This window comes from Macrobrachium nipponense, chromosome 12, assembly GCF_015104395.2.
Source record: "Macrobrachium nipponense isolate FS-2020 chromosome 12, ASM1510439v2, whole genome shotgun sequence".
NCBI lineage: Eukaryota > Metazoa > Arthropoda > Malacostraca > Decapoda > Palaemonidae > Macrobrachium > Macrobrachium nipponense.
In genome coordinates this window covers 32,895,176-32,912,160 of record NC_087205.1, presented here as the reverse complement: position 1 = coordinate 32,912,160, position 16,985 = coordinate 32,895,176, and the positions used below count along the sequence as shown (strand labels likewise).

The following is a 16,985-nucleotide window of genomic DNA, read 5'->3' as shown; positions in this document are numbered from 1 at the left end:
GTTGTGTGCATGTTTATTGTGTAAAAATATTGTGATTCCGTTCGCTATTTTCACTTCACTTCATCATAGTGCGAACTTTACCGTTATGTTACTTTATCTTTTATCGGCATGAAAACAACAGTAAAATGTGTTCTTTCAAGACCTGAAGTTTTGATTAAAATTATTTTCTCTCGATTTTATCTACGGTTCTGTTTGATGGCATAAGTTTCCTGGAGTTATATCTTTGTTGCCGACGCACAATAATAGTAGTCACTGGTAGCTCGAAAAGTGAGCTGCATGCATGGAGAGGTGGGAGCTGGGAAAAAAACTTGTACGTTCAGCTGGACACCACTCTTTCTTGCTCAAGTCGCTTTCAGGTCGTTTTAGTTGTGGGTGGTCGTAAAGTCGACCAGTCGTAGTTTGCATAAGTCGTAAGTCGACAACTAGCTGTATCAGTTTAGTCAGTGTTATATTCTTTTATTTTCTATACTGGTGAAAGGTGGGTGTTGTTCAGTGTATGGGAGACATGTTTGATTTTAGAAAATGTATTAAAGCACTATTTAAGATGTGTTGTGATGTCACAGAAGACAAGGTGGTAGCAGCGTGGGGAGAAAAACGTAAACAAAAGAGAGAGGGAAAGAGGCAGCATGGATCTGGTGTGTTGGTAGGGTAGGAGAGAGCTCTCTGTCTTATAAGAATTTATGGGTTGTAAGTCTTGGTGTGGTGTTCTTCAATGTCTCAAGCTGGGTTAAAATGGAACCGAGGAACGTGAACAAATGGGTAGCTTGAATGATTGTTGTGTGTAGAAAAGATTAAGCTTGGAAAATATTTAGCACCATCATACTGTTTATATACAACCAAAAATGGACCAAGAAGCCATTCCTTTCTGTTGGTCAATACAGGACGATCCCTTACCAAAATCCCATATCTTTTCATCAGAGAAGTGGGAGGGTTTTGAGGACTCAACAGTGACTACCAAAAATAGGGTTTTCCTAAGTCAAAACCTGTTTTTTGATAGTGAATCACTGTCTTATCCTCAAGGAGCTTTACAAAGAAACTGGCAGGTGACGAAAAGCTCTCGAATTTTAATCCCAACCTGAAAACATTTTTGGTCTAGGGTCAAGCCACACATTTCAAGGACCCATTCTTTATTCCAAATTCCTTTAGGTTTGGCAGCAAAGAACAAGAAACTAAGTGTAAACTTAAGTTTTTAGGGTGAAGTTCTGTGGTGACTTACATAAGTATGCTGCGTATGGTTGCAGTATTACCAAACTTTCCCCAGCAATTGTTAGCATACCCCACTGTTAGGAAGACCTGTAGTTTGCCACAGTAGCGCCTACATTTCAGGACTATCCATGACACCTAGATACACAGTGTAGTCATATTGGTTCAAGCTCATGGTAATAGTGTTGCTAGAGTACATTTAGGAAAAAATGGACCATCTGGAATGTTTGCCATGACCTCTAAGTACACCTTAAGTACTTGACCTGGGTATAATGTTTTGTCTGCTAAATCTAGTTTACAGAGAATAGATTTCCATCTTGACAGAATCTCATCCTGGCCAGGAATGACAGGTCAGAAGACAATAGTAATTGATGGCAGCCATTTGGGTGATGTATTGTCCCCATCTAAGAGTCCAATTTCCTAATACAAGTTCCTGGTGCCAATGCAATCAAGAAGATCACCTATTGTTGCTTGTGTGAATTGAAGGGCTGATCGAAGTCTAACCACCTTGTTCAGTAACCAAGTAATTGGAACCTTTCAAGAGAGGGTCTTTGTAGTGCAAAGGACTGCAGAAGGGAAGTGACAACTTTTATACTAGAGTAAAGCCGAATTCATAAAGCAATGGTTCCGTTAATGCTGCCTTGTATGCCATGACTGTTGTAACTGCAAGGTGTTTGTCTTCAAAAAGATAAAGAAAATTTAAAAGTGTTTCCCTAGAAATTCTGACTGGTCTCTCAGTATGGATATAATCTAACCATATCTTCCATACATATTGGTATTGCCGAATACATGAAGTCTGTAGCTTTTACAATAAATACCTAGCAATGTTGGGGGAGGAATTTTCACGGTAGATATTAAAAAATCCACCAATGAAGGTCTCGGCTCGGAAAAGGGGGATCTGTAAACAATTTTCCCTTCTACTGACTGGAATAAGACAGTGGACAGCAGTAGTGGAAGTCATCTCTTCGCCCATTGTTAAAGTATGTATAATAGATATCCATGCCTGTTTGGCCAATCTGGGGCTATTAAGCAAGCTGTGCCTTTGAAGGTTATGAGTTTGCTCAACATCTTCAAAATCTGGAACAATGGCAGAAAAAGATATATCATCCTCCATTTGTTCCAATGTGCTTGTTCAATGTTGATAGGTCTAAGATCGCTCTTCCTTTAAAGGAATCCTTTTTGGGGACATTTGAAGAGACATATATAGTGGCAAATATATGTATGTTTCTCTATGACACCTATTAACAGGACCTTTCTATGCATAACCTTCCAGAGAGGTCTCATTTTTGTAAGTACCCCTTTACAGGAGGGGGAGGGGTGAGACCATTTCCACCCCAGCCTGTTTAAAATTAATGTTGTGTTCCCAAGGGGAAGAATTCCATTGCCTGTGGTGTCATCAAAGTTGACCCCCAACCATACCATTCCTACTGGTATCTGCCTCTTCCTCTGACTGCCCTCGATAGGCATTCCAGGTACTACTGCTTTTCTTTTTTCTATAAGAGGTTCTTTGAACCCTGTGAAAAAGATTTCCTTGCCGTTGTTGTCCCTTTCTGAGGAGTTGTCCCTTCTGACCAGCCCTGATTTTGAGAAAAAACTTTTGAGATGACTGAAGGCTAACAGGATTGCTTATAGGATTTTATATTTCCGAGCCTTTTTGAGTTGGGTAAGGGGAAGTTTCGGAGTTTTTGACTGAGCTTCAACAACTGAACTGTAACTGACTGTTAACCAAGGAGCAGAAGTCCTGGGTAAGTTACAATACCCCTCCGAAAATATAGTAATTTCAATCGAAGTTAGATGGATCCTAGTATCCTTTTGGGGGAAATATCCTCTCCAGCACTGAGAGCTGCATGGGGGACAGAATTCCTTCTAGAAGGTTTCTCCCAAGGCTAGCTGAAATTTGTGTCCCTGATCCTTCTGGGTTCAGCAAGGTAATTTCAGTGGCAATGTCCACTTTAAATTCCATAGTAAGAATGTCAACCCCATGTAAAGATTCCTCTACTTCCTCCATGGGTTTAACCTGGGAGGTACCAAGGACTGACATTAATGGGTTTTGGCCCAAACATGGCTCTTGTTCTGAGAAAGGATTAAAATATCTGCTGCCTGAGTTCTGCCGGAAAGATATAATCTCCCCTTTCCTTACTCCTACTGAACCCTAGGACTCACTTGGACAGCTTAAAATGAGTTGTTTTATCCTTAAAACTTGATGCCAGTAGAATGCTACAAGTTTCATACATATCTGGCAACCAAGAAAATTTTCTTTATTTTCTAAAAGGACTATGCTCATGGCAGGTGGTATGGGCCATACCCACTGGCAAAAGCAAACGAGCAATTTGCTACATAACACTTGAACTGAGGGTCCTGCATAATGGAGGCCCTATAGTGATATAATCAAGTTGTTATTAGAAGCTAGTTAGTATTAATTTGGTTAATGAGGGACACCTCTGTAGTTCCTAATGTAGTTTCCACATTTGTAATAACTTCTACTAGAAATCTATGTTAAACCCTTTGAGTTTTAAGTTATTATACAGATATGGAATTTATCTGTATATATAAATGTAATATATTACATTAGCTCGGACAGCTACCATCCAAGCACTGAGCATTAAAAGTTACATTAAACATGTTTTCCTAGGAGTGTGACCGTATATATATTTAGTCACAGCCATAAACATATATATGGGTGTATTAGTCCTTTTGCACTGGCTATGTGAAATTTTAATTTGAATTGTCATACCATTCAGACTATTCTTCTATGAACTACGTAATTTGTTTGGTTAGCCCAAGCTACTGTTTTATATGACTTTAGGTTAACCCTCTTACGCCGACTGAACGTATTTCACGTCGACATTTTTTGTCTCTCGGGTGCCGATTGGACGTATTTTACGTCGACTTACAAAAGTTTTTTTTTAAATTCCCGGAAAAATACTTATAGGCCTACCAGCCTAAAACTTTTGAATCATGCGCCTTGGGGGATGCTGGGAGTTCACGGATCAAGGTGTTGTTCTGTTTACAATCGTTACGCAGGCGCGCAAGCGCGAATTTCTTTCTTGCTGCACTAAAAAGTATCTGTGACACATCTCAGAAATTATTTTGTCACTTTGACATAATTTTTGTACCATTGTAAATTAGCCGTTACATGAAGTATTATATATGAAAATGTGCGCATTTTTTTGTAGAATACAACAATAAAATACTCATGATTGTAGCTTTTATCAGTTTTGAAATATTTTCATATAAATAACGATAATTGCCAAAATTTCAACCTTCGGTCAACTTTGACTCTACCGAAATGGTCGAAAAACGCAATTGTAAGCTAAAACTCTTATATTTTAGTAATATTCAATCATTTACCTTAATTTTGCAACTAATTGGAAGTCTCTAGCACAATATTTAGATTTATGGTGAATTTATGAAAAAACTTTTTCCTTACGTCTGCGCGGTAACTCTTCCGAAAAAAATCATACATGCGATTGTGGTAATGTTTGCACCATTTTAAAATTAGCCGTTATATAAAGTTTTATATATGGAAATGTGCGCAATTTCATGCACAATACAACTAAAAACAACCCATGGTTGTAGCTTTTATCAGTTTTGAGATATTTTCATATAAATAACAATAATTGCCAAAATTTCAACCTTCGGTCAACTTTGACTCTACCGAAATGGTCAAAAAACGCAATTGTAAGCTAAAACGCTTATATTCTAGTAATATTCAAGCATTTACCTTCATTTTGCAACAAATTGGAAGTCTCTAGCACAATATTTCGATTTATGGTGAATTTATGAAAAAAATAACATTTTCTTTACGTCCGCGCGGTAACTCTTCCGAAAAAATCATACGTGCGATTGTGGTAATGTTTGCACCATTTTAAATTAGCCATTACATAAAGTTTTATATATGAAAATGTGTGCAATTTCATGTAGAATACAACAAAAAATAATTGAAGTTTGTAGCTTTTCTCATTTTTGAAATATTTGCATATAAATTACGATAAATAGAAAAAAAACCACGTTCGGTCAACTTTGACTCTACCGAAATGGTCGAAAAACGCAATTGTAAGCTAAAACTCTTAAAGTCTAGTAATATTCAGTCATTTATCTTCATCTTGAAACAAATTCGAAGTCTCTAACAAAATATTTAGATTTATGGTGATTTTAAAAAAAAAATCTTTCCTTCCCTCCGCGCGCGGATTCTCCGCCACAAATCTCCGGTATGCGTAATTACCATTCTCCGGAATATTTGCTCCATTTTTTTTTCATATTAGGCATTTCATAGAGTTTTATATATGAAAATGTGTGCAATTTCATGTAGAATAAAAGGAAAAATATTTGAAGGTTGTAGCTTTTCTTATTTCCGAAATAATTGCATATAAAAAATATATATATAAAAAAATTCGACATTCGGTCAACTTTAACTCATCAGATATGGTCGAAAACTGCAATTGTAAGCTAATACTCTTACAGTATAGTAATATTCAATCATTTGTCTTCATTTTGAAAGAAATTAGAAGTCTCTAGGACAATTTAGATTTATGGTGAATTTTTGAAAAAAAATATTTATGTCCCACATTACGAATTCATGCATTATTTTGTGATAATATTTTCTCTGTGTTGCTTTTATTGTTTTACAATGTGTTATATACCAAAATGATCGCAATTTAGTGTACATTACAACGGAAAAAAAGTAACGCGATTTGAATACAATTATATATGAAATTTCGTTTTGCGCTATCATATATCGCATTATTTATATATGATAATGATAATTTTTTTCATTTCTGATGGTTGCATACTAAACTTCAGCCAATGACAAAAAAAGGAGCCAAAAATGAACTCTTAATCTTGAAAACTACGCGCGCTGTGATTTTTTGAAAAAAATATTTTTTCCGCTTCCGCGCTCACTCTGAAACACCTCCAGCACACGGGAGACAATTTTTTTTTTACCGCTTCGGCGTAAGAGGGTTATTGCTTATAGAATAATATATATTAAACTAGGAATAAAGGAATTCTTAGAGGGTTTCCACAAAACCTATTCTAGGTCACTGACTATTATCAGCTTACTCAAAATTTTAAGGACATAAACCAAAAAGAAAATGAGTAATTTTTAAAATCTATCTTTCCATTTTCTGTGGCCAAGATCTTCCTTACCTGATATTTGGCCATTGATGTTTTTTAAGCTACTGGTAGGATGCTCCCTTAGAAAGGGGGTTCCTACTTAATCTGGTTAGACTACAGCTTGTTCTCAGTTTTTATCACCTTTAAGGATATAGGCTACATGAGAACTCCACTACTATGTAGCCTTACCAATAGATTACCATATCAGTATCAACCTCTAGGATACTGTTTACGGCATATTTAATCCTAAGCTATTTTGGCTAAACTACCACTTAACAAGACCAACAACAGGATATTTCACAAATTGTTCTCTCTTAGCTTAGTACAGGGTATTACCTAATCCAGATTATTCTAGATCATTCATAATGTATAATGTAAAAGCTATATAAAATCAAAAACTTACTCATTTAAACTCAGTTATTCTAACATTTTTTTTTCTAACCAAGGTGGTTTATATCTAGCCCTAGGCTATTTGGTCTACTATGTAAAACAGTAACTTTCTAATGTGCAACTATATAGTTAGGATACCACCTAGTATAGGTTATTGTCTAATCCTGATTAATTAATTTACCTCTAAGGGAATGGGATTAACCAGGTGTAATTTGTAGTCTTCAAGATAGGCTACTGCCTCAGCCCATTTGGTCTACTGTTTTTGGTCTACTATATAAAACAGTAACTTATTAATGTGAAACTTTAAAGTCCGTCACCTTGTATAGGATATCGTCTAATCCTGATTAATTAATTCACCTTTAAAGGTTTGGGATTAACCAGGTGTAATTTGTAGCCTTCGAGTTAGTCTATTACCTCATACTACTATTTGGCTTACTGTATTTGGTCTACTATATAAAACAGTAACTTACTAATTAATAGTAATAATTGTGAAACATTTCTTAGATAAAATTTCTAAACAGAATGATAAATTCTTCAAGACAACTTGCGCTTCTACAAATAACAATCTTAAATCGTGAGAAGCGCCGATGTGTGCTCGTGAAAAAGCTGGTTTACAGCTTTTCACACAAAAGTAAATCATTGTTCCACAGTGTAAAGCTAAATAGATTTTTGGTTAACAGCTTTTCACACACAAGTAAATCATTGTTCCAGTCTAAACTAAAAAATTTTTAACTGGAACTTAAAATTATACACTTAGCTTTCAACTTAGATGTTTCCATGATCCTCAGTATTGATGTCAATAAGCAAGGAGCAAAATTCTCAGAGCTCTGATTTCAGTAAATAGTACTTTACCAACCAGAGAAAAGAAAGGCTTTTTGGTCCATTTTTGGTCATATATATATGGTGCATATGCACATAGCCACTTCTTCTTCTTGTGGGTTTTGACATAGGTAAACTGGGTTTAGCATTCACTGAGGATAAGAGGAAGTGCCCTCTTATCCCGAGTCCATTTATAGCTAAAAGAAAATTCTTTGACATTAGCCTGGTCACCATGGAGTTCTGGATAGACCAAGAAAGGGTAACTCTTTGAGGATGAGACAGCAACTACACTATAAAAAAGTTTATACGTTAAAAAAATACAAGAAAAAATACCTGAACACTTTTATCATTGACACCTGTGACACACATAGACACATCAAGGTGCACTAGGTTTGGTGCCATTGTAGCAATGCTGGCAACAGCCCCCCATTCGAGATCAAGTGATGCTATGTTAAGCCACTTCAACTCTGGTCTAGGTTCTTTCCCAAGTGCTTCTTCAATACTCTCTGATGATACTGCTTCCAAATGAGAAACATTAAGTTCTTCGAGGTACTTTAGCTGACGTAACGCTCTCATTCCATTCTGTGAAGTCAAATACAGTATTCAAACAATTATGAGAATCGGGCAAAATTCAAAATACAAAAAAAGGAATCCAAAAGATTAGATTATATATTACTAAGCCTGCTCCACAATAAACATGCTAATGAGGCCATTTAGGATATACATTATATTGTACATAAAAATTAAATTTTTATGATAAAAATTACTTTATAATAAAGTTCAAGTTTTACATATACTTACCAAGTAATTACATAGCTAAGAGCTTCCTACCTATGCCAGCATAAAATTCAAAATTAGCACTAGAATTTTCCAGGTGTAGTTAACATGGTCTGCCCACTATTGGGACTAAGAGCTCCAATTCGTTTGTGCCCTTATGTCCATGTGAGGGGAGGAGGGAGGGCTCCTGTCATGTAATTACTTGGTAAGTACAGGGAGTCCTTGGCTTACGCCGGTTTTGACTTACGATGTTTTGTGGTTACGAACGAGCCCCCATAAAAATATAAAAAAAGGGATTTTGACGAAGGAAAAATCTATTTCTGGGCTCAGCTCGTGTCGCTTGCGCGAAATATCTTTAATCTATTATTTCTAGGGTAAATGTACTAACATACCAGAGAAATAAATAAAATAAAGAAAAATAAAGGTCAGTATAACTGACTCGCTCACCCTCTAGGAGGGTGTCGGTATGAACACTAGGCGAGTGAGACCACTACCACGAGCCAAATGCCAATAGAAAATCTCCCACTACAAAACCCTCCAAGAGGGGAGCCGTCCCACAGAGAGAGCAGCTCGTACTACTACTACTCCATCCCATGCTGCCGACTGCTGCGCCTCTGGTGGACATCCTTTTCAGTTAGCTCGCACGAGTCCACACGTGTTATTTTTCTCATCTGTGTATTTTGTGCCCTTTCTTCGGATTTTCGATAATGGAGCGTGCAGCTATTGCAGCAGCTAAGTTAAGTACTCAGATTTACGGTTAGTTGGTTTTTTCCGTCCCTGAGACAGTATTTGCCGTTTTTTAGTATAAATACGTTCTCGGGGTCGGAAGCATGGCAGCATGGTCCTGCCGCGTGATGGGTTCGTTCTTGGTCTCCCATACCTAGAACATCCCTTATTCGTTTACGCTCTATTTGATTATCCGCTTTATTTAGTTTAAGGTCTACTCAGGTTATCATGCATGCATGTATATCACCTTATGTAGGCTTTTTCTATCCAGATCTAGTCCCAGGTTCTTAGTATCGGCCCCTGACTAGCTTTGAGTGGTAGACTTGCCTTCGGGTTAGTCGTACACTCCTGGATTTTTTCTCCTGCTATTTTTACCTTCTTTCTTTCATTTTTATTTTATTTATATATATATATTTTGTCATTGTAGGTAGTTTGGCGTCTGGCTAGCCTAGCTCCCTCTCATAGAGGCCATGTCTACCGCTGATCAGTTCGGTTGCTTCCACATAGCTTCTCTCTGATCAGTTGGTTTTAGCCCTGTGGGCCTATATACTAACCGCTTTTCAGTTCAGGTGCTTCCCGATAGCTTCTCTCTGATCAGTTGGTTGGCCTAGGCTTGGTTACCGTATCTCAGTTTACCGCCTCGTGGTCACTGCGTGATCACGGGACAGCCAGACGCCTGCCCAGTCCCCCCCCCTCCCGCTCTTCCATAGAGTCGGGCGGGGGTGGGACCGGTCTGCCATGCTCGCCTCACATACCCGAGCCTGCCTCCCCCTCTCCCCTACCGCCGGAGGGGCTAGGGAGTCGGACAGACCCAGACTGGCTGGTCCCGACCTCTCCGCTTCTCGGTCCGGCCGGGTGGTACGTTGTGGGGGGTCCCTGGCCTTACCCCCCCTCCGTTACTGCCTTGTCGCTCCGGGCTAGCTCGAGCCTGTATGTTCCTCTCGCCCTTCCCTCCTTACTAGAGCTCCTCCCTGATCGGAGTCCTGGTTATCCAGCGGAAGGAGCTAGTCCACCCATTAGATGGACCGGAGCATACAGTAGGTCTCTACTAAACCTTACCGTATTGCTGAGTTTCTACACTCCGCTTCAACTGGACCTAGTCCGGTTCGCTTGTGTTTGGAGGTTTAAGTTATCTTTAAGTTTATCTTAAGTATCTTAAACCATCCCCCCCCTCCCTTTCATATTTTACCGGATCTCTCCGGGATTATAGCCTATTCAGGCAATGCAGGGAGGGGTTATGCCCAAATTTTTTCCGAGCTCCGGCATGTAACGGAGTTCTTTTGTCCTTTAGTCTGTAAGTGATCCCCCTTTAAGATACTCATGTGTCTTCCCACTTACAGGCCACAAACTGTGAGCATCCGGGATGTTCCGCTACACTTCAGAACCCCTGTGGACACGAAGTTTGCCGTCCCATGCTCCATTGCGCGACTCCGCACGGGGACATCCAGGTCTGGTACCATGAGACGTGTACCATATGTTACGATCTGGTGAGCCAGCTTTTGGAAGGCGTAAGTATTCCATCTCCGGTAGCTGCTCCGCTTCTTTTATACTTAAGTTTTCATCATTTACTTTACTTAAGGCATCTAGTTTAAGTTATACTCTAAGTTTTAGTTTGTAAGTGATTCTTAATCTAAAATACGCCCTCTCTTACAGGCTCCGGCAGTAAGGGATACAGCACTGGCTACCCTGCGGGCCTGGGTCGGAGGTTTTGGCAAGAACGAACCCGCCAAGGGTCAGCCCTACATACTTGAGAAGCGATTAGCACTATTAATCTTTCCCGGAGGCAAGGCGACAGGGTACGTCGACCCAGTAGAGGCGGACCCGACTATTTGCCTTCATCCAACAACAGCTGGCGGCCTCCTTAACTGAACAAGACCAGGATATCTCCACGGATGTCGCAACCCTGGATATTAATGTTGAACCGATGGTAGGTATAGACGACCTGTTGGTCGAGGTAAGTAATGCAGGTACCCAAGGGTCACCCTTGGGTGTGTGTCTCTTCTACTACCCTGCAACCTCTCCATCCTTCCAAGGCTTTACGGTGATGAATTATATACTCTCCTGAGGCTTCGGTTAGACCTAAGATCAAGTCTAAAGTGATGACCTTGACTAAGACGTCATCGTCTTCGAAGAAGACTTCCTCGTCTTCTTCCTCGCGTAAGTCTCCGGCTCGTAATCCCGGCCCAGACAGGTCTAAAGGGTCTAGCTCCGCTCTAAGTCCTCGAAAAGAAATAAACCCAAGGAGAGATCTCGCACCCCGGCAGTTTCACCAGTTCCACTACTTTGGTTCCTATTCAGAGCCTCCCCTCCACCTCCGCAGCAGCTCCGCTTTGGACTCCAATGCTGGCCTGTTGCAACAGGTGGGCGACCTAGTGGGTCCCTTAAGAGTAGTATGGAACAAATGATATCTCGCCTGTCAGACAGGATCACTTCTCAGGATTCTGTTATAGCCGGGCTAAGAGAAGCCCCTCTAGCCTCTCCCTCACTCTCCAACACTAGTGGATCTCAGCTTCCTCCGTATGACTCGCTTCCCGCTTTCTCCATGAACAACCCTTGGAGAGTAGCGTCATACGCCCCCTTCCAGGATGGTCTCATCTCCATACCGGAGTTTGGAACTCGAAGAATAGAGGACTTCGAGTTCTACCCGGAAGGCCTACAGCCTCCTTTCATAGGCTACGCAAGGCTCACGCCTTCGGCTATGGTTCGGGACGATAGGGTACCAAAGGAGACAGTCCTCTATTCTCGAGACCAGGCTCAGAGAGAATGGCTCAGATGTTAGAGGACATGGATTGTTCGAACACCAAGATACAACCATTTAAAAGTCCCCTTTACCATTTTCACAATGGATGAGAGTACCCCGCTCCCGTTCCTAACCAAGATAGCAAGGTCGACCATCTCAGCAGCCCAGAAGGGGGAACCCATGCCTCAGTTGAAAGAAGCAGATCCCATCATCTCCGTTGCTCCCTTCAATCGGAGAATTGTGGGAAGACTTGCCGAATACATTCTCAGCTGGCAAACTCAAACCGGACTGTGCTATGGAGCAGTTGGTGAAAAGCTACCCAGGCTCCCAGAATAGTCTTATTCAGGCTGAATTTGACTCAAAATCACGACTGCAGATCAATCAACTCGATGGACTATGTCGAGTAGCAACCATGGCTTATGGTTCAGAACCAATTTTTTAAGCTTATGACCAAAGGCCCTGACTCAAACGGTGCAGTCAGATATGTTCGAGTTTGCCACTGCTAAGAACGAATTGTAGAAAGCATGTCCTGCTAGAGGCAACCATTCGACATGAACCGAATAGGTTACTCTCTTCTAACATCTGGGGCGCAGATCTCTTCCCAGAGGCTATGGTTAAGGAAGTACAGGCAGAGGCTACGAGGTTTGAACCAGAGCCTTAAAGACCGTTGGGGTCTTACGGCTAGGAGGAGGCAAGACCTGACACCTAAAGGTAAGGGACAGAGGAAACCCAGACGTTTCCAACCTTACCAAAGAAGCAACCACGCTTTCCTCAACAAGTTCCAGCAATGCGTTAGTGCAGACAGCCCAACCCTCCACGTCTAAAGGTCAATCACAGCCAATTTATGTGATATCCCCTCAGCCTCAACCCTCCACCTCATACGCCATCTCTCCAGCTTACAATCAAGCCTTCGAGAGTCAACTTCTCAGAAGTATGACCGCTCGGGTAAGGGAGGCAGAGGTAAGCGGTCCTTTCGTGGGAGAGGATCGGGAGGCCCCTTCAATAGGGGAAAGCACTTCAGAGGAGGCCGAGGTGGTTACCAGAACCAATGAAGAACTTCAGGTAGGAGGGAGGCTGTTTCATTTTTTTCGCCACCGGTGGAACTTCAGCCAGTGGGCTCAGAGCATAGTGTCAAAAGGGCTGGGTTGGAGCTGGTTGACGAACCCACCTCCAGCCAGACCTTTCCGTCAACTTCCTTACCAAAGAATTGACAGAGTACGCGGAGACCTCCTTCAGAAAGGAGCTATAGCAAAGTCAAGAGGTTAAAATTTCAACAAGGTCGCTTGTTCAGCGTGCCAAAGAAAGGCTCACACAAAAGAAGGGTAATCTTAGACTTGTCCCAGCTTAAACTTAGCCATCCGCTGCGACAAGTTCAAGATGCTCACGATCTCACAGGTGCGGACCTTACTTCCCCGTGGGGCCGTCACCACCTCTATCGATCTTACAGACGCCATACTATCATATCCCTATTGCAAGACACTTCCGTCCGTATCTGGGATTCAAGATAGGAGATCAGACATTCTCCTTCAAGGTAGTTCCATCGGGCTCAACGTGGCACCCAGGGTGTTCACGAAGCTAGCGGAAGTAGTAGTGCAACAGCTCAGAGCGCAAGGGATTATGGTAGTGGCGTATCTCGACGATTGGTTGATCTGGGCCCCATCAGTCGAAGAATGCAACAAGGCCACACTGAAAGTGATCCAGTTCCTAGAATATCTAGGATTCAAGATAAACAAGTCCAAGTCGAGACTCACTCCAGAGTCAAACTTTCAGTGGCTAGGCATTCAATGGAATCTATCCTCACACACTCTGTCGATTCCATCTACCAAAGGAAAGAAATAGCGAAGTCAGTCAAGCAATTTCTAAGTCACAAATAGCATCCAGGAGAGCTCAGGAAAGGATCCTCGGCTCTCTCCAGTTTGCATCAGTAACGAACATCTTGATGAAAGCCAAACTGAAAGACCTAACCAGGATCTGGCGCTCACGAGCAAATGTCAGGTCCAGGACAAGCTATCCTCAGTGCCTCTGATTCTAAAGAATCGGCTTCGGCGTGGGCAAAAGTCAAGAATCTATCAGTGTCAGTACCCTTCAGTTCCTCCACCAGGGATCACCATCCACACAGACGCGTCCTTAAGCGGCTGGGGGGAGGGTACTCCCAAGTCAAAAAGGTCCAAGGGATTTGGTCACCCCAGTTCCGTCAGTTCATATAAACGTACTGGAGGCAATGGCAGTGTTCTTGACTCTGAAAGATTACTTCCCACCAAAGTAGTCCCACATAAAGCTAGTCCTGGACAGCGCAGTGGTAGTACATTGCATAAACAGAGGAGGCTCCAAGTCACGTCATCTAAATCACGTCATGATAGCCATCTTCTCCCTGGCAGACAAATTCAGTTGGCATCTTTCCTCCACCCACATAGCTGGAGTGAGAAACGTCATAGCAGACGCCCTATCCCGATCAGTACCCTAGAATCGGAATGGTCACTAGACGACAGTTCGTTTTCAATGGATCCTTCAAGAGTCCCAGGGCTACAGGTGGATCTCTTCGCATCCCAAGCGACCACAAACTACCGTGTTATGTAGCCCCCAACCTGGACCCTCTGGCTTACGCCACGGACGCCCTAGCTCTAGACTGGAACAACTGGGGGAAGATTTACGTCTTCCCTCCAGTGAATCTCCTTATGAAAGTATTGAACAAACTCAGGACATTCAAGGGTCGAGTGGCTCTAGTAGCCCCAGACTGGCCGAAGAGCAATTGGTACCCCCTGATTCTGGAACTGGGTCTTCGTCCCCTTCGGATCCCCAGTCCCCAAGCTCTCCCAGTCAGTACAAACGAAGACTGTGTTCGCTTCCTCAGGGATTCTCAAAACCCTAACTTTATGGATTTCATGAAGTTTGCGGCAAAAAGAGATGCGAATATTGACCCTCAGAATATTCTCTTCCTGGAATCCGATAAAAGGGATTCAACTTTGAGGCAGTATGATGCTGCTGTCAAAAAGTTAGCAACCTTCCTGAGAGAGTCAGATATCAGAATCATGACAGTTAATTCTGCTATATCCTTTTTCAGATCCTTATTTGAAAAAGGTTTAGCAGCTAGCACGATTACGACTAACAAGTCAGCATTGAAAAAGATATTTCAATTTGGATTTAACATAGACTTGACGGATGCCTACTTCTCGTCTATCCTAAGGCATGTGCTAGACTTAGGCCTTCTGTGAGGCCTACGTCAGTTTCATGTTCTTAAACGATGTTCTAAAACTGGCTTCCGAACCAATAATGACACATGCTCGTTTATGATGCTCCTAAGAAAAACCTTATTTTTATTAAGCCTAGCTTCAGGAGCAAGAATTTCAGAACTGTCGGCTTTATCCAGAGATCCGGATCATATTCAATTCCTTCCCACAGGGGAAGTTCTACTTTTTTCTCCGGAACGTAGCTTTTTAGCAAAGAATGAAGATCCTTTGATGAGGTGGGAACCTTGGAAGGTACTACCCCTTCCACAAGATGTATCCCTTTGTCCAGTTTCAACCTTACGAGCCTTTCTATCCAGGACCTCCTCATCCTCATCGGGGCCCCTCTTTAAGAGGGAAAAAGGTGGTACTTTATCCATTAAAGGCATCAGGCAACAAATCCTGTACTTTATTAAACAAGCCAATCCTGACTCTTTCCCAAAAGCACATGATGTCAGGGCAGTAGCCACCTCAATTAATTACTTCCAACATATGAACTTTGATGATTTAAAAAAGTATACCGATGGAAATCGCCGACAGTGTTCAAACGTCACTACCTGAAGTCCTTGGAAGCTCTGAAATTCCCAGCAGTAGCAGCGGGTAACATAGTTTCCCCTGACTCTAGCTAAATTGTAGTAGAAGATTCAGTCCTCCTTTCTACATGCCTCACCCAACAGTTCGTCTATTCCTACCTTGTTCATTAGCATTCACCTTGGTGTCTTAGCTGCTTTATGATTGTATAGTGCCCCTTTTGTCGGGTTAGGGACACTCACAGATGATTACAATATTGATCTCATAGATGTTAACCCTATTTTTATGCTAGGGATACATCATATTACAATGGTTACGGGTTTGTATATTAAGTCATATACATTCCTGATAGATATTTTTGTGATTGCTCAACGATTTATGTATTTTTATATTAATTGCTATTACTCTTTTGATACATTTTTCTTACACAGATTTCATTGATGATATGCAATCATTGTACCTATATATATGTAAATACCTTATGTATTAACATAATTAGTTTTAAGGGTAATTTAAGCATAGTTTTAATTTTAATTTACTGTGTATATGTATCTTTTTAGCAATTATATTCATTCATTTATATTTTATCTTTTATTTTTGAGACCTATTTTATTTTTATTTTTATTACTTGTTCACCTTATATACAATCTTGTGCTGTTCTCTGGTACGATTTTCGCGCAAGCGACACGAGCTGAGCCCAGAAGGATTTTGACGTAAGGAAAAATCTATTTCTGGCGATTGGCTCGTGTCGCCAGCGAAATCCCACCCTATCCCATCCCTTCGCTCAAGATTGTCTGCTAACTTCAGGATGGCCACCAGAGGCGCAGCAGTCGGCAGCATGGGATGGAGTAGTAGTAGTACGAGCTGCTCTCTCTGTGGGACGGCTCCCCTCTTGGAGGGTTTTGTAGTGGGAGATTTGATTGGCATTGGATTGGCTCGTGGTAGTGTCTCACTCGCCTAGTGTTCATACCGACAACCCTCCTAGAGGGTGAGCGAGTCTGTTATACTGACCTTTTTTCTTTATTTTATTTATTCTCTGGTATGTGTTAGTACATTTACCCTAGAAATAATAGATTAAAGGATATTTCGCTGGCGACACGAGCCAATCGCCCAGAAATAGATTTTTCCTTACGTCAAAATCCTTTTTATGGGGTAGGACCTGTGTCACCCGGTGAAAAATCCTGTAGCCCATTTTTTCAAGTATAAATAAAGTATAAGTAAAGGGCGTTGTGGAAACCACAATTCACAGGACCTCTGCCACTAGAAGATTCCCTTCAAAATCCCCTTCCGCGGTGGGAGCTGTTACAACGAACCCCACCGCCAACTCCTCTCGCCACTACTACTAATACCTACGCGCTCTTTTCATTCCTGGAATAGTCTTTCAAGCTTGGATTGACCAGGGTGGGAGGGCCCAAAAGGAAAAATGGAAAGGGTTGGGTTCACAGGTCCCTCCCCCAGAA

General features: G+C 41.5%; 1 pseudogene; it reads right to left on the bottom strand.

Moving 5' to 3' along the window:
- The window catches only part of LOC135224773 (uncharacterized), a 406,804-nt pseudogene that overhangs the window by 178,149 nt on the left and 211,670 nt on the right, over positions 1-16,985 (bottom strand).